The sequence below is a fragment of the Dendrobates tinctorius genome, unplaced genomic scaffold, assembly GCF_039654945.1.
Source record: "Dendrobates tinctorius isolate UK_male_01 unplaced genomic scaffold, ASM3965494v1 ptg000209l, whole genome shotgun sequence".
Classification (NCBI taxonomy): domain Eukaryota; kingdom Metazoa; phylum Chordata; class Amphibia; order Anura; family Dendrobatidae; genus Dendrobates; species Dendrobates tinctorius.
This window is the reverse complement of record NW_027361876.1, coordinates 8,988,429-9,012,783: the sequence shown is the minus strand read 5'-3', so window position 1 is coordinate 9,012,783 and position 24,355 is coordinate 8,988,429. Positions and strand designations below refer to the sequence as shown.

The 24,355-nt window shown below is 45.8% G+C and overlaps 1 long non-coding RNA gene across 1 annotated transcript; it reads left to right on the top strand.

The window, feature by feature from the left end:
- Window positions 1–3,162: 3,162 nt before the first annotated feature.
- LOC141058075 (uncharacterized) lies at window positions 3,163–23,712 on the top strand. Its single transcript, XR_012222090.1, has 3 exons — window positions 3,163–3,463; window positions 20,164–20,313; window positions 22,604–23,712. It is a non-coding gene; the product is annotated as an uncharacterized lncRNA (long non-coding RNA).
- Window positions 23,713–24,355: the final 643 nt, after the last annotated feature.

Below are 24,355 nucleotides of genomic sequence, written 5' to 3'. Positions count from 1 at the left end.
AGATAAGTGTGGTGCAAAGTGTCTGAACAGCCTATTAATGACGCCCATAGTATTAGCAGGCAGACTGCGCAGCACTATATATATGCATCACACAGGAAAAACCAAGCCAATATAAAGAGGTCTAACTGCATCCTGCAAAAATGATAAAAAGTGCAAAAAGATAAAGATATGGGGTTTTAGTTACTATTTTAGCCAAAGTAGATAGGCTCGCAACCCAATGTCGAGGGTCCCCAAATTTTTCGAGTCCCTAACACTAGATCTGAATAGCGCACATAAGGAAGAAATTCCCAAAAATTCAAAAAAACCCATTTGAAAGGCTGCTGCCCTAGCCTTTATCAATGGAGGTCTACTGCATCCTGCTAGTGCATTAGTCAGGGTCTTGGTGAGTCTACCTTTCAAATGTGTTTTTTTGAATTTTTGGGAATTTTTTCCTTATGTGCGCTATTCAGATTTAGTGTTAGGGACTCCCAAAATTTGGGGACCCTCGACGTTGGGTTGCGAGCCTATCTGCTTTGGCCAAAATATTAACTAATACCCCATATCTTTATCTTTTTGCACTTTTTATCATTTTTGCAGAATGCAGTTAGACCTCTTTATGTTGGCTTGGTTTTTCCTGTGTGATGCATATATATATAGTGCTGCGCAGCCCGCCTGCTAGTACTATGGCCATCATTAATAGATTGTTCAGACACTTTGCACCACACTTATCTGTGTGACTGATGTCCTATGCAAGCCCTATTTGTGTGTATTTTTTTTCCACTAGGCAGCCAGACCACTTTGGGTTACTGGCTGTTTTCATCAGTGGTTTGCACCTGTGCTGCCCCAGCCTTCATCAATGGAGGTCTACTGCATCCTGCTAGTGCATTAGTCAGGGTCTTGGTGAGTCTAAAATTGAACAGGGCATGGCAGAACACCTTAGTCCTGAGCAACAGCTGAATGTGTTACAGGCCTGCAACACTGCTTACTTGCAGGCTATGCAGCAGAATCAGTATGTGCAGCACTCAGTAGTGTCATTCCCACCTGTGCCACCACTGACTCGCTTCACTACAGTACCGACTTCTGCTGCATACCACTGCACGGCCCCCTGCATTCCTAGCCAAGCCACACAACAATAAACCACACTAATGCTGAGTGCTGCTGGACACTCCACCCCCGCAATCAGCATGGCAAGCGCTGCTCCTGTCTGGAGCACCACTACTGCTACCTTTCCACCATCTTGGCGCACCGCCACCACACAACCAGCTTGGGCCACCACCACCTGTACTTCTGGTCGGAGCACCGACACAACATCTCCGTCTAGGAGCACCGCCACCACTCAGCATCAGCATGGGAGCACCGCCACCACTCATCATCATTCCAGGAGCACCGCCACCACTCCTCATCATAGGAGCACCGCCACCTCTTCGCCTCATAGGAGCACTGCCACCACTCCTCATCATCAGAGCACCACCACGTCAGTCCCCCCTCTCCTTCTAATGTTTCTCAACCTGCCTCCATTTCCATCCCTGAGCTCCCTTCCCCCACTACTTTAGTCGCCCCTTCACCTAGAACCCCTTCCTCAACTTCCAGTCGTTCCTCGTCTCTCCACACCCCCAAAGTATCCCACTCTTCCCCCAAACGTCCTTCAAAATAATTTTTTTTTAAAATAAATGTGCAATTCTGCTTTCACAAAATAATGTTTTTTATTAATGAGTCTTTCGCCGCCTACACACACTGCACCGTACACACAAACTGAGCCGTACACTTAGCATTTTTGCCACCACATAGCTCCATTACCGACACATGTTTCTTGTGTCAGTCTTGGAGATATGTGTAGTCAAAAATACAAATCTATATGACTTGTATTTTCCCCACCAGTCTCTTGAGTCAGCTAATATTATACAGACTGAATAGAGGATGTTGTTGAGTGCAAGGCGTATCTATTGTTACCTTGCCAGGTATCATAAAAAGTTAATTGACTATGGTGTATTTTTACCATCATCATTTAACTCTTTGTGATACAAGGCAAGGTGACTCTAGATATACCTTGTAATTAACCACATCCTCTATTGAGTGTGTGTTGAGAAACTGAGGAGATGATGGGGAAAATATACGCCATATGTACAATACCCTGCCCTTGTATCATAACTATCACACCTGGCCAGGTGAATACACATAAGTTTTAACCTGCAGCGTCGCTTCAGTCTGCATATATTTCTATCAGACTGTAGCGATGCTGCAGTTTACCTCTTATGTGTATTCTCCTGCCCATGTGTGATAACCTTCTGAAGTCTGGATGTGTTACTTTTGGCATCCTCACTTCAGCATGACACCAGGCCTGGGTATTGTATTAGTTGTACAAACTTTATTATGTCTACTGTCTGCGTTCAAACTGAAGCCACAGTGATGATACTACAAATAATATATATAGTCACAGCGTTAGGTGTCCTAAAGAGTGAGGGATGCAACTGCAGTCCCAAATCACTATTGTTAACACCATGCCAGGTGACACAAAAATTATTTGTATTATCTCTACCGTCGCAGCAAACTGAACTCAAAGTGAACAGATGATAAAGATCATACAGCTTGTCAGGAGCACTAGTAAATTCATGATGCACAAAACACAGCATCATTAATTCACTGGTACACCAGGCCAGATGATTATTGTATTGAAGTGTAAGAAGACAGAGTGCACTCGGTACAGGTATCAACACAGGTTTTTTATTAATATACACAGAAAAGAAAACTTTGTTACACCATTTGACCTTGCCGTTCCACGTCTGAGCTGAAGTAGGCCACAAATAGGTCCCTCATTTGGCCAACTTCAACGGATGACCTGAGAGGGTGCTGAGTAAATTCAGGCAATGGGTTAGGAGCTGCATCATTGAGTTCAAAGTTCGGGTGCTCTCTAACCATGACAAAATTATGTAGAACCACACAGGCCTTCATCACCTCATCCACTGTTTCCAGTTTCAGGAATTGAACCCAGTACCTCCTGTCCACAACCCAGCAGCTCTACCTCCTGTGCTATTCAAGTCAGCTGGACAGCTCCTTGCTAAAACCCAGATACCAGTGACTGTTGTTCCTGATTGGCTCAACCCTGTGTTCTTTCATTGGCCCTCTGATTGCTAATTACACGCCCTATATAAACCTGGCCTTGTGATTGCTGCAGTGTGAGATTTTTGTGCTTCCAGCCTCTAGTCAAGCTCTTCCTTCTGCTGATCCTCTGCTACCGAACTGCCTTTCCAGTGTACCGACCCCCGGCTGTCATCTGACTACATTATCTGCTTGATCCTCTGCTACCGAATTGCCTCTCCAGTGTACCGACCCCCGGCTGTCATCTGACTACGTTATCTGTTTGGTCCTCTGCTACCGAACTGCCTCTCCAGTGTACCGAACCCCGGCTGTCATCTGACTACGTTATCTGCTTGATCCTCTGCTACCGAACTGCCTCTCCAGTGTACCAACCCCCAGCTGTCATCTGGTACGTTATCTGCCTCTGTGCCCCCTAGTGGTTGCAATAATATAGACTCCAATTCAGTACAGACAGTGACATTAAGATTAATGGCTGTGCTGAGAATGCGCCATCTCGAGACAAGTATACCAAAGGCACCCTCAACAATTCTTCTGGCCCTAGTCAGCCTGTAATTAAAAATTCTTTTGGTGTGTTCCAAGTCCCGGCTGGAGTAGGGCTTGAGTAGGTTTTGGCACATCTGTAATGCCTCATCCCCAACCATTACAAAGGGCTGTGGGGGACCTTCCGTGTTGGGAAGAGGCCGTGGCATGGGGAAATTGAACTGGTTTCCATACAACCTCCAACCCATGTCAGAGTTCTTAAAAGCCTGGGAGTCATTCCCACGGCCAAATGCACCAATGTCAACTGCAACAAACATACAGTCTGCACCTGAAATGGCCATGAGTACTGTAGAAAAGTACTTTTTATACTTAAACACTCCCTGACAGAAGTTAGGTTGCTTATCCATGTTATGTAAATAAAAGCTTATAACCTGACTTTAAATTCAGCCATTGGTTGTATAAATTATTCTTTTGAAAGCTGAAACCCTCCGAATTGTGGTTTAGGTTAAGAAAATAAATTGGCATCAATGCAAAAATATTGATCATTTAATGAACACAGAATGATCAGATTTTGGCAAGACAAGTTTTGTCGCCTGGTCATACAGTAAAATGCACCCAATCCTAGTTTACATCCTCACCTGTGCTTAGTAAATGATCGGTTAATTAGTGGGTGTGTATAAAAAGAAACCCAGCACACCAGACCTTCACTTGAACTGCAACTTGAGCTCTGACAACATGCCAAAAAGCCACCCTGCAACCAAAGCCTGGATTATCAAGAGGCTGAAGACCAGATCCACTGCAGAGGTGGTTGACACTAGAGTTGAGCGAAACGGGTCGAAAAATTTCAAAAGTCGCCGACTTTTGGCAAAGTCGGGTTTCATGAAACGAAGCCCGACCCTAGGATGAGGTCGGCCACGAGGTCGGCGACTTACGCGCCAAAGTCGCGTTTCAAAAGTTTGTTTTGCTCTCTTTTTCAGCCAATCAGGATCCACGGACACTGTGGGCAACGTGATGACATAGGCAGGGGTCACCACCATCTTTCAGAAGGGCATGCAAGTGATTGGCTTGCTTTGGTGGGCGTCACAGGGGGTATAAAAGGGCGTGCACGCCGACCGCCATCTTACTTCTGCCGATCTCAGTATAGGGAGAGGTTGCTGCTGATTCTGTAGGGAGAGCGTTAGGCAGGGAAGAAGACAAAAAAACTGCTTCTGCTGCTAGCGATTTGGCCTGCACAACACACCAGTCACTGTGTGTGCAGTGCAAGGGGAGGCTATATAGTGGTGTATCAGTGGTGTTGGTTGTTGGGCTGCCTTCTAAGGCTTCCTGACATTCCTGCATTGCTGTTTACCCACTGCTCCGCAAACTGCTTTTTTAAAAGCAATCCCAATTTTTTTTTTTATCCTGCTGAGAAGAAAAAAAAACTGCTTCTGCTGCTTGCGATTTGGCCTGCACAACACACCAGTCACTGTGTGTGCAGTGCAAGGGGAGGCTATATTGTGGTGTATCAGTGGTGTTGGTTGTTGGGCTGCCTTTTAAGGCTTCCTGACAGGCTGGCATTGCTGTTTACCCACTGCTCTGCAAACTGCTTTTTTAAAAGCAATCCAATCTCCCTTATCCTCTAGTCACTTTTGTCACAGCTGTGCCATCGAGCCTGTGACATAGCGCTCAGACATCAGTGGGCCTCACACAATCCAAAAGTGTCCAGTGTCCACAAGTGTCTGCAGAAATTCAAAATCTCCCTTATCCTCTCGTCACTTTTGTCCCAGCTGTGCCATCGAGCCTGTGACATAGCGCTCAGATATCAGTGGGCCTCACACAATCCAAAAGTGTCCAGTGTCCACAAGTGTGTGCAGAAATTCAAAATCTCCCTTATCCTCTAGTCACTTTGGTCACAGCTGTGCCATCGAGCCTGTCACATAGCGCTCAGATATTCATTGGGCCTCACACAATCCAAAAGTGTCCAGTGTCCACAAGTGTGTGCAGAAATTCAAAATCTCCCTTATCCTCTAGTCACTTTGGTCACAGCTGTGCCATCGAGCCTGTCACATAGCGCTCAGATATTCATTGGGCCTCACACAATCCAAAAGTGTCCAGTGTCCACAAGTGTGTGCAGAAATTCAAAATCTCCCTTATCCTCTAGTCACTTTGGTCACAGCTGTGCCATCGAGCCTGTCACATAGCGCTCAGATATTCATTGGGTCTCACACAATCCAAAAGTGTCCAGTGTCCACAAGTGTGTGCAGAAATTCAAAATCTCCCTTATCCTCTCGTCACTTTTGTCACAGCTGTGCCATCGAGCCTGTGACATAGCGCTCAGATATCAGTGGGCCTCACACAATCCAAAAGTGTCCAGTGTCCACAAGTGTCTGCAGAAATTCAAAATCTCCCCTGTCCTATAGACACCTTGTACCTTGTTTTACATTACTATATAGTTTGTTGGATTTTGTCTACATTTCTACCAAAAATGAGGAAGGCTGGTGGAAGAGGCCGTGGAATTGGGCGGGGGTTGGCAGCTGGTAATGATGGTGTTGGTGGTGGATCTGATGGTAGTGGCAAGAGCAAAATAGGACCGAATGCAGGAGGTGTTGAGCCTGCATCATCATCTGGCTACATAAGGCCTCGAACGCTTAGTTTTCTAGGAGTTGGCAAACCGCTTTTAAAGCCAGAGCATCAGGAAAAAGTTTTGTCTTACATTGCTGACTCAGCCTCCAGCTCTATCGCCTCCTCTTCTTCAGTTGTAAAAAGTAAAAGCACTGAGTCGTCATTGGAGGCTCATGTTCATGAACCACACCTTTCCTTGTGTCCTTCACCCCAACCAAGATTGAAGGATGACGCAGGCCATACTACTGATTACTCCATGGAGCTGTTTTCACATACCATGCCTGGATTATCAATTCAAATGGTGAATTACCCAGGCCAAGATGAATCTGACATGGAGTGCACTGATGCACAGCCGCTGATGGATGATTCTGCTGGTACATTCACTCAGAGCACTACATTGTCCTCGCAGTGTACAGAGCCAGATTCTGACCCTGATGAGACTCAGGTGCCCCTTCCTGCACACTATACCACCATACACGGTGACACAGAGGAAGGTGCACATGACATAGAAGAGGAGGTGATGGATGACCCAGTTGTTGACCCAGATTGGCATCCATTGGGGGAAGAGGGTGCTGCTTCCAATAGCTCAGATGAGGAGCATCCACAGCAGACATCGACATCGCAACAGCTGTTATCTGGCAGGCCCGGAGCACTCCAAAGACAGGTTCCAAACATCAAAAGAGTTGCTGGACAGCTTGTCCAGAGGGTCAAAAGATCACAGCGTGCTAGGCCGCAAAATGTCTGCCAAAGTAGGAAGAGTGCAGTGTGGCACTTTTTTGACCAAAATCCTCATGATCAGGCCAAGGTTATCTGTAAGAAGTGCGCAAAGACCTTTAGCCGAGGGAAAAATCTGAAAAATTTGAATACCAGTTGCATGCTTAGACATTTAACCAGCATGCACTTGCAAGCGTGGACACAACACCAAACCTCAAGTGCCACATGTGCAACTGATCACAAAGAAGGTAGTCAGCAACGCTACATTGTTTCCCCCACTGTAAGCCCACCGGTTAGCACAGCAGCAAATGTTGAGGTGTCGTTGCAAGGCCATAGCAGTCAGGGAATCCCACTGTTATATCAACGAAAGACTGATTCTAGGCCATCAGAAAGAACACCAACTCCATCACCATCATCAACCCTCTCTCAGTCCGCCCTGTCCACCGCTACTTCCACCATATGCAGCTCTCAAGTCCAGCTCACCCTCCCAGACACTATGAGTAGGTCAAGAAAGTACTCAGTCTCTCATCCGCGTACACTGGGTTTGAACGCCCACATTGCCAAACTAATCTCGTTTGAGATGATGCCCTTTCGGTTGGTGGAAAGCACAGCTTTCCACGAACTCATGGCCTATGCAGTACCACGCTATGACCTACCCAGTCGCCACTTCTTCTCTCGCAAAGCCATCCCAGCCCTCCACCATCATGTGAAAGACCGCATTGTCCATGCACTCAAGCAGTCAGTGAGCGGAAAGGTGCACCTCACAACTGATGCCTGGTCCAGTCGGCATGGCCAGGGCCGTTACGTGTCCATCACTGCGCACTGGGTTAATGTGGTGGATGCAGGGTCCACAGGGGACAGCGGTGGTGGGACAGTGCTGCCTAGCCCACGGTATAGGAAACAGTTGGCTGTAGGCGTTCGACCCTCCTCCTCCTCCAGAAGCGAAAGCTCGTCCACAGAGCGCAGTCGTATGAGCACTCCTTCTGCAGCTGCCACTGTTGCACACGATGTGTCCCCCTAACGAGCAGCTAGTGGAAAGCGTCAGCAGGCTGTGTTGCAGATGATGTGTTTGGGCAACAGACACACCGCCGAGGTGCTGGAGGAGTACTTGAAGCGACAAACTGAGTCATGGCTGGGCAGTGTACATCTTGAGGCAGGCAAGGTAGTTAGTGATAACGGCCGTAATTTTGTGGCAGCCATAGCCCTTTCAAAACTCAGCCATATACCTTGCTTGGCTCACACCTTGAACCTGCTGGTGCAGTGCTTCCTCAAAAATTATCCGGAGTTAACAGCCCTGCTCCAGAAGGTGCGAAGACTGTGCGCGCACATCCGCCGGTCGCCTGTACACTCCATTCGTATGCAGAAGCTGCAGCGATTGCTCCACCTTCCCAACCACCGCCTCATTATCGACATTGCAACAAGGTGGAACTCCACCCTGCACATGGTGGAGCGGCTGTGCGAGCAGAGGCAGGCCATAATGCATTTGTGGGAGGATACACGGCCAGGCACTTTGAGAGCAGACATGGAGTTGACAGGTGTGCAGTGGTCGAAGCTGAAAGACCTCTGTAAAGTCCTTCAGTGTTTTGAGGAATGCACACGGCTGGTAAGCGCAAACGACGCCATCCTAAGCATGAGCATCCCACTTATGCGTCTGCTCATGCAAACTTTGACGCACCTTAAGGAGCAGGCGTCTGCAGCCAATGTTGATGAGGAGGAAGAGGAGGAGGGAATCCTTGATGACATTCAGCCATTGTCTGCTCAGGGACCTCTCCTGGACGAGGTGGAGGAAGAAGAGGAGGAGGAGGATGATGGGGATGATTACTTAGGGGAGGAGGATGCATCTCGTGGGGCAAGTGAAAATGTTGGCATGGCAAGGTCTGGTACAGGGTTTGTGCGTGACTGGAGGGATGTGGATTTGCCAGAAAGTGCTCCTCCAACCAGCACTCGCAGTGCATCATTGACACTGGGAACATTGGCCCACATGTCAGATTATGCCTTGCAGATCCTAAAAAGGGACCCACGCATTGCCAAAATTATGAACAATGACGACTACTGGTTGGCCAGCATCCTGGATCCACGCTATAAAGGCAAATTACAAAACATCATGCCACAGGAGAACCTTGACCTAATATTGGCTAATAAACAAGCAACTCTGGTAAATCGGTTGCTTGAGGCATTCCCAGCACACAGCAGCGGTGATGGTTCTCACACGAGCCGTACGGGCCGGGGGCAGCTTGGCAGAGGTGTTCGTGGTGCACACAGCAGAAGTGGCGTTGGAGACAGGGGTTTCATGACAATGTTGTGGACTGATTTTTCAAGTACCGCTCACACAACTGGTAATACTGCATCGATGGAAAGTGACAGGAGACAGCAGTTGTCAACTATGGTTACAAACTACTTTTCCTCCCATATCGATGTTCTCCCACACAGGTCATTCCCCTTTGACTATTGGGCCGCTAAACTGGACACCTGGCCTGAATTGGCAAAATATGCCTTACAGGAGCTCGCTTGCCCAGCTGCAAGTGTGCTATCGGAAAGAGTCTTCAGTGCAGCTGGATCAATCCTGACAGAAAAAAGGACCCGTCTGTCAACCCAAAATGTGGATGATCTAACCTTCATTAAAATGAACCACGAATGGGTTTCCAAGGATTTTGTCCCACCTTCCCCTGATGACACATAGGGTGACAGAAAAATGGCTTGCTTTGGTCCACCTCTTCCTGGGACTTGACCTATTTCACCTTTTGCATCAGCTGAATGTCCAACATCAACATAAGCCACTTTCTAAAACTCCCTAACTGTGCTGCCTCCCCCTCCCCATGGCCGGGGTCACCACCTAGCGCATGACACCGTGCGAGTGCCGTTGCCCTGGACAGGTGGGTAGGCCGACTCTTAGGCGCGGGCACTGGTACAGGGTCCTTCATAGTGCAATCAAGTGTCTCTGACGGTGGTGGTGCACACCCGCCGTCAGACACACCGCCGTACTATGAGGGGCCCAGTGCCAGTACCGACGCCCACGAGTGGGCCCCCCTTGCTTGGGCAGGGCCCCAGCATTTGCAATCTTTACCTCTCCCTGCTCCTCCGCTGTGTAGTCTGGGCCGTCAAATCCATACTGTGCCTGACACCGTCTGAGCCTGCCTCCTGATGTATAGACATATATTTTGAATGTGTACGCTATCCATACATGTTATCTGGGGATACGGTACCCTGTCTAACCTTTGTGCAATCACGTGCAATCCATACTGGGCCTAACACCGTCTGAGCCTGCCTCCTGATGTATAGACATATATTTTGAATGTGTACGCTATCCATACATGTTATCCGGGGAAACGGTACCCTTTCTAACTTTTGTGCAATCACGTGCAATCCATACTGGGCCTAACACCGTCTGAGCCTGCCTCCTGATGTATAGACATATATTTTGAATGTGTACGCTATCCATACATGTTATCTGGGGATACAGTACCCTTTCTCACCTTTGTGCAATCACGTGTAATCCATACTGGGCGTGAGAACGGCTGGCGAGCTGTTAAGCAAGCTACAGCACCTGTGGTTTGCACACGTAAGTTTTTCATTTTTTCAGGAATGACGGTTAGGCCTAATTCCGGAACTGCGGTTGACCTGCACTTACTGGGAAATCATTGTTCGCGGGTAATAATTGTAATCAGTGATCCCCATCACTAACGTTGTTCAGCGGGTTATTTGCACCTGTAAGCGACAAACGCTGGCCTTTTCAGTGTAGCGCACATGCAGCCACGGACATGTAAGGGCATGACACACCAGTTATTGGCCAATCTCATGTCCCAGAGCCTCACGTGTCCCTCTAGTAAGCCGGACTCGGACCGCGGGGCATGACGGAGTCTCGTTCGTTAACGGAATTAAGCTTGCAATGTGTGTGCATCTGTTCTGTAGCTGGCAAGGTTGAGGTTTCCCAGGTGGAGTCGAATTTAACCGTATGCTCCACTCCTGGTGGTGCCCTTCTGGACATTCCTTTAAGGTTCAGCTTTGCAACCATACTGCCCACGTAAAACAAACACTTTGCCTTCATGAACGCTGTTTGGAGGGTCATGACTCGTGGGAATAACGCCGCCCAATCAGTTAACCTGCTAGAGAGATCGTTCGTTGCTCCCAAGCATGACATCACACTCCCTAGGAAGAAGGTAATGCCACTGTGGCGACCGTACTCCTGGGGGCGACACAAGTGCACTGATGCCCAGCCACTGCTCGATGAATCTGCTGGTACATTGACCCAGACCACTACATTCCCCTCGCACGCTACACGACCTGAATCTGACCCTGATGAAACTCAGGTTACCCTTCCCATATACAGCTCCATCTTACACGGTGACAAAGAGGAAGCTGCAGATGAAAGTGCAGGTTTGGCCCACCCGCCATCAGACACACCACCATACTATCAGGGGCCCTGTGCCAGTGCCGTCGACAACGAGTGGGCCCCCCCTGCTTGCTCAGGATCACAGCACTTGCAAAGTTGAAATACTGTGCAGTGAGATGGAAGATGGGGACGACGAGGAATCCAGACAAGTACAGGGATTCCCTAGCGAGGAGACTTATTTGATTGTTTTCAATGTTGGGACAGCAATTTTTGGGGAGCACTATACTCTGGAGAATGATAGATGGGGCCCACCATACACTGGAACATTCCAAAGGTGGACATCAGACACTGGAGCAGCATTTACAGGGCCCATTATACACTAGAGCATTAGAAATGGGGCCCATTATGTTTGGAGCATTATTTGGGCCCATAAGACAGTGGAGCTTCATCCATGGGGACCAACATATACTGTAGCATTATGTGGAGCTCATCATATACTGTTTCAAACATTATATGGGACCAATGATTCTGTATGGAGAAATAGATGGGCCTCGTCATGAGATGTAAAAAGTGAGGTATTTTTCATTGTACTATACCGCTATTTCTCTGCCGTATCGGAGCATGATGAGTTGTGGTATGTGTTAAAGGGGCGCTCTTTCGCCCAGGGCACATGAAAACCTGCAGCCAGCCCTCCCCCCCCACAACTTTAGCCAAATAACCCCCATTTTTCAGTGCGTAACTTGTATTATGAAGTTAATTAAGGTTGACAAGCTTAAGTAAGAAGAATTGATGCTTTTGGCATTCAAATGGGCACTGTTGGTGTGTTTCCTGTCCTCCTCTCACTGCCGACTTTTATTCCCCATTGACTTACATTGGGTTTCGTGTTTCGGGACGACCCCGACTTTTCCCTATAATCGGACGATCTTGCTCGACCCGACTTTTGGAAAAGTCGGGTTTCACGAAACGAAACGCGACCCTAAAAAACCAAAAGTCGCTCAACTCTAGTTGACACCTTTAATGTGTCTCAGCATCAAGTACAAAGAATTAAAAAAAGATTTGAAGAGACTGGAGATGTGTTTGACAAGCCCAGGTCCAGCAGGCCTCGCAGGACAACTGCTCAGGAGGAACGTTTGTTTGTTTGAAAATCCAAAGCAAGCCCTCTTCCACTGCAGCAGAGCTCCAACAGGCCTGGTCACCTCAAGTCCAAGTATCAACTAGAACAGTTTGTAGGATTCTGTCTCGAAATGGCCTCCATGGTCGAATCAGTGCCCAGAATCCAGCACTAAACAAAAGGCAAATAAAAAACCGTGTGGCATTTGCAAAGTCCCACAGCCTGCTGAACAGATGGACGCTGGAAAAGTGGCAGAAAGTGGATTTCTCTGATGAATCTTCAGTAGAATTACACCACAGCTGCCGCAAATACTGTAGGAGACCTACTGGAGCCCGTATGGATCCAATATACACCCAGAAAACAGTTAAATTTGGTGGTGGAAAGATCATGGTCTGGGGTTATTTTCAGTATGGGGGTGTGCGAAACATTTGCAAGGTGGAAGGCAATATCAATAGCCTAAAAGGTCAAGAAGTATTAGCTACCTCTTATATTCAAAATCACAAAAGGGGTCAAATTCTGCAGCAGGATGGTGCTCCATCTCATACATCCATTTCTACAACAAAGTTCCTCCAGGCAAAAAAAGATCATGGTGCTCAAGGACTGGCCAGCCCAGTCACCAGACATGAACATCATTGAGCATGTTTGAGGTATGATGAAAGAGGAAGCTTGGAAGGCAAAACCAAAGAATCTAGATGAACTCTGTGAGGCATGTAAGACTGCAATCTTTGCTATTCCTGATGACTTCATTAATAAATTGAATGAATCATTGTTGAACCGCATGGCTGCAGTCCTTCAAGCTCATGGAAGTCACACAAAATATTAAATATGACTCTAATAGCACCATAACTTCATTCACCAATGTTATGCAACACATATTTGTATTTTAAGTTAATTATTTGTTTGCATATCACATTACTTTCTGAGGGCGACAAAACTTTTGTCTTGCCAAAATCTGACCATTCTGTGTCCATTAAATGATCAATATTTCTGCATTGATGGCAATTTATTTTCTTAACCTAAACCACATTTCGGAGGGTTTCAGCTTTCAAAAGAATAATTTATACAACCAATGGATGAATTTAACGTTCGGTTATAAGCTTTTATTTACATAACTTGGATAAGCGACATAACTTCTGTCAGGGAGTGTAGTACTCAGAGCCTGTTCTTTTTGGTTTTATAATAAGGAAGTGTTTCACATCAATGGCACCCAAACAGTTAGGGAAATTGCCGACTGTCCAGAATCTTTCAGCAATTTCAAACCACTTTTCTACGGTGGGCAGGGGCATAAATTCGGGACAGAGAATGTTCCACAAAGCCCGGCAGGTGTCCGCAACTATTCCAGACAAGGTTGATATTCCAAACGGTACTGGAAGAGATAGGGAGAGGGTTAAATTAACCCTTCACAGTTGATCCAGTGATTTCCAAACTATTCAACAGAGTGTTGCCAGCAACTCAAATGACCAAACGGAGACGTGTCTCTGTATGGGACGATCCAAAGAGATCGCTAAACCCATTTATTTTAGTCACTTCTTTTATAATATTTTGCTTAATTATGCAAAGTTCTCAACTACCAATAGCATCATTTCACTTTATAAGCCAATAATATTGCAAGAAAATCGGAAACTGCATATATGTCCGTATTTCCATAGCATAGAAAGTAGTATAATGGCATATTCTTCAGAGTAATATACCCCCAGGTCCCTTATCTTGTACCTGATGAGGAACAGTCTGGTTTTATGACAGCCTGAACTTTTCATCCTAATTACAAAAAATTTATCTTAAAGCGACAAAAATGGAGAAACGAAACCTTCAGAAAATGAAGAAAATGAAACTTCAGCTTTGATTTTAGTTTTAACCTTTCTCAATACCCCCTAGATACATTTTTTTAACACATATGCAGCATCAGAGGTTCTATCCAAAGCTAAAAGCTTGAGGGGTACTGGTCTTCACATGACTGATGCCGTGTTACCAGTCATGGCTGGCGCGGCGCACCTGTCTCCCCTGTATACTGCAATTCACGAATAACAATTTTTGATGATGATGGTGGAGATCTTTTTAAAGAAGCCATGCGCTTGGCTTCAACATCTTCATCAAGTAGCCTTTTGAGATCGGTGCAGAGAAGAGCAGGGGCAACGACGCCTTTGGTATCATCATTAGCTGTCTTAGTGCAGAATTTCCTAATACATACAGAAATACACCAAAGAACAAGTTTTAGTATCACGTATACAACAAGGATACAGGCAGCAATGTGTAACAAGCTTTGTAAGATCCCAGCTATCCAGCCTCCAATTCCCTTAAACCAATTGGCTGGATTGAGAAAGGAGAAGGTGTCTGACCACCAACTGTCCTTATTACGATCATTGTCTTTATTGTATTGATCTCTGAGTCTTTGAATATCTTCTAACTTTAACTTTTAACTTCTACCAATAATAATATGGAAAATGCGAAAAACCAAAACATTATGCCCCCTTTATTTGCGAACTTGATAGGGACCGTTATACAAGGGTTCTAGTCCGTGCTTTCTGACATGCCTTTTCATGACTACCAAATCACCAGGCTTCAGGTTATGACAGATGTCGGTTTCTGCTGAATCTAGAAGAGAAGAAGAAGAAACTAGAACATGGGTGTTAGCAAGATTTTTACTAAGCTGAATAACATATTGAACAGCACGGTCAGTTTCTTCTGATAACTGCTGAGGCTGGAAATTTGCAACTGGGGGTCTAGTACCAAACAATATCTCATATGGGGACAGGCCATGTTTTGCAATAGGGGTAGTATGAATGTGGTATAGTACAATGGGTAAGAGCTCTGGCCATGGAGCCATAGTCTCCTGCATCATTTTGTTCAATTGTCCCTTCAGTGTGCCGTTCAGCCTCTCAACTTTCCCACTGGATTGTGGGTGATACGGAGTATGGAGGGCTACAGTGGATCCAAGTATTGTCAGAACTTCTTGATACACATGAGAAGAAAAGGCCGGACCTTGATCACTTTCAACAACTTATGGAACCCCATATCTGCATATAACTTCCATCACCAGTTTCTTCGCTGTGGTTTTTGCAGTCATGTTGGTAACAGGGAATGCTTCCGGCCAACTGGAGAACATATCAACAACAACCAAACAGTATTCATACCTTCCAGACTTAGGCAACGTGATATTTTCTGGGGCCATTTTTTCCATCTGCATGGAGGTTTAGGGCACTTTTGGTGGATACTGTCTGCTTTTGTCCCTATTAGCACACTGTTTGATATATGTCATTTGTAGTACTTTACTCTAATAAAATTTGACAATTTTTTACTGCATGCTCTGAGTTTTGTCCTGTTTTTCATTGATTTTCTGAGTTTATGCATATTGGCGTTGGTGGTTGGGTGTTCCCCCTCCCCATTACGCCAGATGATGTTTAAGGGGTTTTTGCTTTCATTAATTGTTTCTGTGTTTTTCACAGTTATCCCTATTCCTACTATGGATTTTCGCGCACGTGATCACACGTGGCGCACACAGCTTAATGACGTGTTCAGGAGGAGGAGCGCCGAGAGATGGCTGCTCTGGCATGAGGCTCCTGAGTTTTTTAGTTTTTTACCCCGTTTAATTGTTAATTCTCCCTTTGGTTCACTCACCATTGCGTAGCTACAGGATTCGGCAGAGCTGGGAGTAGTGTGGAGACTGCGATCAGCTGGGACCGGTGTCTTTCTGTCCTCGTGGAGCTCCGTGCCTGGATGCAGCTGGGAGAGAGTGAAGCTGCTGGCTGCCTGCCTTGTACCCATTTCCAGCATGCAGATGATCCCAGGATAGGAAACCTGGTGGAGTGTGCGGTGCTGGAGTTGTTCTGGAGATCTTGTGGTCCAGGTGGAGCTGAAAGGGTGAGCTGGGCAGGTTTGGACTGACTGTTGGCGTGTACCCTGATGTCCCTGTCTTGTTGCACCCATGCCCTCCCCCCCAGCAGTGCTGGGAGCACCCTTTATGGAAAGTTGTACATTTAACTCTGCTAAGCTGTGACTGTTCAGTCTTTATAGCTACAAGCTGAGTGTAGTCATGGCCACTGCACTCTGTAAACCTACTCTTATGATTTCAAGGGACGATTTATTATTCTGGAATCATCCGCAATTTCTCATGGACTCCCCTTCTTGGAGCATGATTGCTAATTCAACAATTGAGTACATAAAATCCATTACTTCTGTGAAACCTGTGGAGGTGTACTGCAAGAGAGGTAGGAGAGGAGGAGTCCTGGCACGCCTTCGGAGGAGAGGGTTCAGAACAGCTCTTCCTTCACTCCACTTGGCTAATGTCCGTTCCTTATCTAACAAAATGGAGGAACTGAACTTACTTTGTAACATGAGATCTGATATGGCCAATTCAGCTGCTCTTTGTTTTACTGAGACCTGGTTGAATGACACCATCCCTGATTGTAGTCTGGATCTACCTGGTTTTGTTATCTACAGAGCTGACCGTGATTGTGTAGCTTCAGGTAAACAAAGGGGGGGTGGGGTATGTCTCTACATCAACACTAGCTGGTGCTGTGATGTTAACATACTGGGAAAAGGTTGCTCTCCAGATCTAGAGTACCTTGCACTCAATTGTAGACCATTTTACGCTCCAAGAGAGTTTTCATCTATGGTTCTGGTTGCAGTATATATTCCCCCTCAAGCATCTGTTAAAGCTGCTATTGGTGAATTAGCTTGCAAAATATCAGAATGGGAGAAAGGATCTCCTGAAGCATTTGTGATCGTAATGGGGGACTTTAACAAAGGAAAACTCAACCTGGATCTCCCCAAATTTACTCAACATATAAACTGCTTCACGAGAGAGAACAATACGCTTGATCACTGCTATACTGTCTTAAAAGGGGCCTACAGGGCAGTGAGGAGAGCAGCAGTGGGCTTTTCAGATCATTGTCTAATTCATTTAATTCCAGCCTACAGGCAAAGGTTGAAAACATCCAAACCTACAGTTTATACAAAGAAGACATGGTCTGAGGAGACAAAATTGCAACTGCAAGCATGCTTTGAATGCACGGACTGGGAGGTATTCCAGGAAACATGCTCGGGTCTGGATGAATGGGTTGATGCAGTGTCCTCATATATCCGTTTTTGTGAAGACACGTTTATTCCATCCAAATCTGTCCACTTTCGGGGAAACAACAAGCCGTGGTTTACAAATAAAGTCAGGTTGATCCGTAAGAGAAAAGAGGAGGCTTATAAAGCAGGCGATATTACTGAATTCAAGAAACTTAGGAACTCGCTATCTAAAGAGATCAAGTTAGCCAAACACGAGTATGCAAAGATTCTGGAGGAAAGGTTCTCATCAAAAGATACTAGATCTGCATGGAGAGGATTAAGAGAGGTCACCAATTATAAAAGCCACCCCACTATAGTGAACCCCAGCAGAAGTCTGGCAGCAGAGTTAAATGAATTCTACTGCAGATTTGAGGCAAGCTCTACACACAGTGGCTATTCATCTCTAAGCTCCTCAGTCTGTTCATATAAAGATCATTCATTGTGCAACACCCAAGTAGTGATCTCCGAGGCAGAGGTGATACGCATCCTGAAGGGACTTAAGGTCAAAAAGGCACCTGGCCCTGATGGTGTATCTCCAATGTGTCTGAAAGTATGTGCTACCCAGCTTGCCCCTATACTGACAAATATATACAATGTGTCACTGAAAGAGTGCGTTGTACCTCAGTGTTGGAAAAATTCCACAATTATCTCTGTCCCCAAGAAAGTGGGATCCTCTGAGTTGAACGACTATAGACCAGTAGCACTCACATCTGTAGCTATGAAAGTCTTCGAAAGAATTATGATGTCCCACCTGATAAAATTCACGCAGAAGCTATGGGACCCGCTTCAGTTTGCCTATAAGGAGAATCGTTCGGCAAACGACACTGTCAATCTGGCACTGAAGTACATTTTGGATCATACAGATGAACGGCACTCATATGTCCGGATTCTTTTCATGGACTTTAGCTCAGCGTTCAATACCATTGATCCGAATTTACTTCATAAGAAAATGGTAGCTCTTGGAGTCCCTCTCAACTTATGCTTGTGGATTTATAACTTCCTGACAGCCAGGATACAGAGTGTAAAAGTTGGACCATTCACTTCGGACACCTTGGTCACAAACATCGGGGCACCTCAGGGTGTGTTTTGTCCCCGTTACTGTTTTCTCTCTATACGAATGATTGCATCTCTTCAGCAGACTCAGTAAAAATCTTGAAATTTGCCGATGATATGACACTGATTGGTCTCATCAGGGGAAATGCTGAAGACTTGTATCGGAGTGAGGTGGAAAGAATATGTGACTGGTGTAAAGCCAATAATCTTGTACTAAACACTAAAAAAACTGCTGAGATGGTTGTGGATTTTAGGAAAGATCAACATGAGATAATTCCAATCTACATCCATGACGAAGTGGTTCTTAGGGTCACAGAGACCAAATTCCTTGGTGTTATCATCTCTCATGATCTTAAATGGGGGAAAAACGTGGATGCTGTTATAAGAAAAGCACAACAGAGGATGTTCTTCCTGCGTCAGCTGAAAAGATATGGTTTGTCTAAGAATCTGCTGATCTTATTCTTTAATGCTGTCATCAGATCTGTGATTTGTTCCTCTCTGATAGTCTGGTATGGGGGAGCCACTGCGCATGACAAACTCCGCTTACAAAGGACTTTCAGAACAGCAGAGAGAATTATAGGCTCCCCCCCTGCCTAAAATCCAGGATCTTTATGATAAGAGTATTCGATCCCACGCATTGAAAATTTCATCCGATCCCTCTCACCCGGGACACTCCTTATTCCAACTACTCCCTTCAGGACGTCGCTTCAGAGTCCCCAATTGCAGTACCAACCGCCATATGAACAGCTTCTATCCACTCTCTGTTCAACAATTAAATCGTCATGTGTAGACTATATACTGTATCTGTCTTGTTAGATGTTACTTGTTGTATCTGTTGTTATATATTATGTTGCCTCTTTGCCACAAAGAATTCCTTGTATATATGTAATATGTACTTGGCGATAATAAATTTGATTGATTGATTGATTGGTGTTTCTGGACAATTCAGATGGGGAATGTGTTGGCTCTAATAAGGACATACAACTTCCTGTATTTAAATTTAAGGAATTGTTACGCAAGAGAACTCGTATTTGGTGGAACCACGTGTTCCTGGATCAGTATATACAGAAAGATCTGGTCCCAAGAGGACTCCGGATCCAGGTTTTTCCCTCATTCCCAGCACTGGATGAGACTTTTAAAAGTAAATGGGAAAGTCTAACTAATGAGTGTTCTAAGGGTTTCATGGTTCTTTTGAAACAACTGAACCATGATTCCCTTACTGCCATTGAGGCTGAGATTGATGAATTACAATCTACCTTACAAAAGGAGATGTCTAATGATGCCCTAAAGAAATTGAATGATCAAATTGACGCTGATTTACAAAAATGGGCTCAGGATATCCAAGCCAAAAAGGCAAAGAAATTTAAGAAGGATGTCCAGGATAAATTAACATCAAGAGTCTATCGTTGGCAGGATCCCACTGGACGGTCACGTCCAAAGTTCAGGAATATGTCTCATTCCCGTTCAAGGTCTACATCACTGAGATCTAATGTTTCGAATTATGATGATGAGACGGGACAGAGAGGCCTCGGCCAGAATACCAATAGTAAGGTGGTTCCTCCAAAGAGGATTGAGACCCGCCAGTCGTCAAAAAATAAATCAGCCGGATCTAGGGCTCCCCAGACTGGCTCCCGGGGGGATTTACAGGTATTAAATCGGTCTACTCATGTACTCACTGAGGTACAGTTGGAGGTTCTTAGTAAAGGCCTGACGTTCTCACCCACCAATTCATTTGATTACTTTACAGCTTTGAAAGACCTCCAACTATTTTCAAGAAAACTTATTTTGAAAAAACTCCACGCCCGAAGCCATATTCCTGAGGCCCTAAGTGAAGTGGAAAGGGAGGCACTCCGTGATTTGGAGGACCTGCTTTCGGAACAGGGTGTTTCACGCACAAGTAAGTTTCCTCCCCTGGTTCGGCCCAAGTCCACTAGGTTCCCGCCTTTGTCAATTTGGCCTTCCGTCGAGATTTTTACTAAATTGGTTAGTGATAATTTTAAGAAACTATCAACTAGATGGAAATTTGATAATCTTACTTATAAACAACGTCAGGCAATTTCCCAATTACAATCTTTGGGGGATGTAGTCTTCAAACCGTCCGACAAGGGGGAGAACATAGTGGTCTGGCCCAACCAGAAATATGAACGGGAGGCTTTCCGACAGCTTAGAGATCCGGATACTTACCTAAAACTCCCGTCTGACCCCAGGGTCCCCTTTTCACGGGAACTTCAGGTAATCCTTGATAGGGCATTTCGGAGTGGTACTATAACTAAAAAAGTTGTTGATGGGCTGATGGTCAGGTCTCCTAGGAACCCCACATTTTATCTTTTACCTAAGGTCCACAAGGACGCCCTTGACTCTCCAGGGCGCCCTATCGTGTCGGGTATAGGCGGCATGTGTGAACCTGTATGTCAATTCATTGACTTTTATTTGAAACCACTTGTTGAATCACTGCCTTCCTATATCCGTGACACGATGGATGTCCTGGCATGGGTTGACGGCGTCCTTGTGGAACCATCCACCCTTCTGGTGACTGCTGATGTGGAGAGTCTCTATACTTGTGTCGATCATTCGGTGGTACTAGATGCGGTTCGCTGGTTTTTGGGGACTTCCGACCTGGATGGCCCTCTGTGTGAGTTGATCCTCGAGCTGGCCGATTTTATCCTCACCCACAATTTTTTCGTTTTTAAAGATCAGTTTTATTTGCAGAAGCGGGGCATAGCCATGGGCGTGGCCTGTGCGCCTTCGTACGCCAACCTCTTCCTTGGCGCCTGGGAGAGGGAGATTTTTGGTGACAGGGGCCAGCGGGGCGCGTCCCATGTGCTGTGCTGGTATCGCTATATAGACAATGTATTATTTTTGTGGGATGGGACGGTTGACAAGCTCGGGGATTTCATGAGGTCATTGAATGCAAACACTAGTAATATTCGCCTGACGTATTCATTTGATGACGTACGCGTGGACTTCCTGGACATCCATCTGGAGGTCGATGCCGACCGGCACATCCAGACGGACGTATTCAGGAAGCCCACGTCTGTCAACTCTCTGTTGCACGCTACGTCAGCTCATGACCATGCCACGGTGAGGGCTATCCCGGTCGGACAGTTTCTCTGCATGCGATGCATCTGTTCCACCAATGATCGATTTGAGAGACAAGCCCGTGATCTGACGAATCGTTTCTTAACTAGAGGTTATAGTCGGAGATGTATTAAAGCCGGCTATAATTGGGCTAGGTACACCTCACGTAGCAGTCTTTTGCATCCGGTCCAGAAGGGTGGAGGTACAGTTGGTGATGGACCTGTTAGGTTCATCTCAACGTACAATCATGAGTGGCACAATATGCGCACTATTTTGTGCAAGCATTGGTCCATATTAGAGACAGATCCCTCCTTGGGGGCCGCTCTGGGGAGCTTTCCATCTATAACACCTCGCCGATCAAAAAATCTTAATGATCTCCTGGTACAGAGCCACTATGTTCCCATCTCTAAGAACCCTTTTGGTTCTAGTGGCCCGATCAGCGGATCATTTTCCTGTGGACATTGTATCGCTTGCGCCAATGTCCTGCGCTGCTCTACCATCGGCTCCTCGAGTGGTACCAGACAGTTCAAAATCAGAAACCAGATTTTGTGCGGTACATCAAATGTGATATACTATGCCACGTGTCCGTGTCCCAAAATTTACGTTGGTCTGACCACTAGGGTGCTGAGGGTACGGGTTCGAGAGCATGTGCGGGACATTGGCGCGGCGAAGTCGGCGTCTGATCCGGCTGATTTAAAAACAATCCCCCGACACTTTCGGTCACAACATAACAGTGATGCTAGTCTATTGATGTATTGCATATGGGCATCAGAGGCGGTGATAACAAGAAAATACTCGCACAAATGGAAGCAAGATGGATTGTGGAATTAGATACCACGACTCCAAAGGGACTCAATGAACATCTGAGTTTCGCCCCTTTTTTATAATGTTTTTGTGTTTTCTTGCTGTGTTCTGCCTCTGTTTGCCCATATATACTGGTATCTGTCTTGTGTAATTATTAAAGGATATTATTTCCTCCTTTATTTTGCCTTCACAAATCCTGTATCTTCCCATTGGTTCCGTGGCAGTTCCTTTCTGTTTTTAATATGTTTTTAATTTTATTTTGTCACAGTTTTTAATTCTTTATTCTTCTTTACATATATTTCCAGTGCACAGTATTTCCCCTGCCCGTGGATCTGTGACGTGACCTTATCATGTGATTGGATCATTATTGTCAAGTGTCTGCAGTGTTTAAATTTATTCTATTACTACTGGATGTCCTTTTTTGATAATCACATATTTATATGTACTTTTATCTATAATATGATTCTGCAGTTTCATGTATTGTAATATGCATGTATTATTGTATGTATTTTATATACTATACCGCGCTATTTCTATTTGGCGGTCTGTTTAAACGGATCTTGATATATGTTTCTATGTATTGTAATATGTATGTATTGCCATATGTATTTTTATATATTACACCGTGCTATTTATATCTAGCGGTCTGTTTAAATGGATCTTGATATATGTATTTATTGATATTGCATACATTCGTTTATATTGCACTGCTCCACTGATCCTTTTTATATAGGAATTCCTCTCCTTTCCATTTTTCTGACTTCATGATGTATGGCTGCGCACATCGCTCCCTGCGCTCTGTGGCTCCACTCTGCACTCGGCATCTCTATGTGCGGTGCGCGCGCCCGGATTTTACCGGTGCGGGTGCACTGGCACATGATGCCTGTAGCGCCTTGTAGGACCTGCGGTGGCTGGGGTGCATGCGCCGGAAGCGCCTTCACCATTGGTCAGTTTAGATCACATGACCGAGGTCAGGGGCTATTTTAAGGTCCTGTTTGGACCTTCTACCATATCCCTCTTGAGAAAGCGGCCTGAGACGCCGTGAAACGCGCGTCGGGGGTGGTACAGCCAGGTTCCCCTCTTCCTCCTTGCCCCGGTAAGTGCCTCTAAGGTTTCTCTTCCCCATTTTTTTCCCTTCTCATTGTGGCAGCTTGTTTCATTATACTGATGCCCTTTACTATGGATAACCTTACTATGTCCACATCTAGGGCACTGTGTTTGGGCGTTTTTTTCACTTCATATTGGGGTTTGTGGACTTCCTCGGGGACATGGTCTGGGGCCATTTTTTCCATCTGCATGGAGGTTTAGGGCACTTTGAGTGGATACTGTCTGCTTTTGTCCCTATTAGCACACTGTTTGATATATGGCATTTGTAGTACTTTACTCTAATAAAATTTGACAATTTTTTACTGCATGCTCTGAGTTTTCTCCTGTTTTTCAATGTGATATGGTCCACCTGGAGCCTTTGGAAAGGATAGTCGGGCTTAGCAAGATGCTTCGGGGGTACACGTTGAAGTTGACCGGGATTACAAGTCTGACAGATATTACAGGCATGGTTGAGCGCTGTCAAAACTGTGGAAATTCCAGGGGCCCAGTAGAATTTTTGCACCAGGGCGAGGCCTGATTCTTTCCTCCATATGTATGCCCGTATGGCAATAGCAGGGTACATCCGCTTAGGGAGACACACGAGTTGGTCCTTTTTCCAGAGACCATTATCCATACGTGCCCCATCAGTCTTCCATTGCTTCACCTCTTCCTTTGGAGACATTCTCTGCATCGTCATTAAGCGGTCTCGCGGGGTCCGACAGAGAACTTCAGTCTGTTGTAGATCATCAGGTTCTTGTAAGGTCAATGCTTCTTGTAACTGTTTACACTGAGAGCGTGTGGTCACCATAGTTGGTATGGTTGGTTCAACGGGTAAAAGAGTGGCGGCTTTTGCTTGCATATCTGCAAATGCGTTGCCAACAGTCTGTGGACTGTTCCTAGGACCGTGCGCCTTAACTTTGATAATAGCCACCTGAGTAGGTAATTTGATTGAGTCCATGAGGGTTTTAACA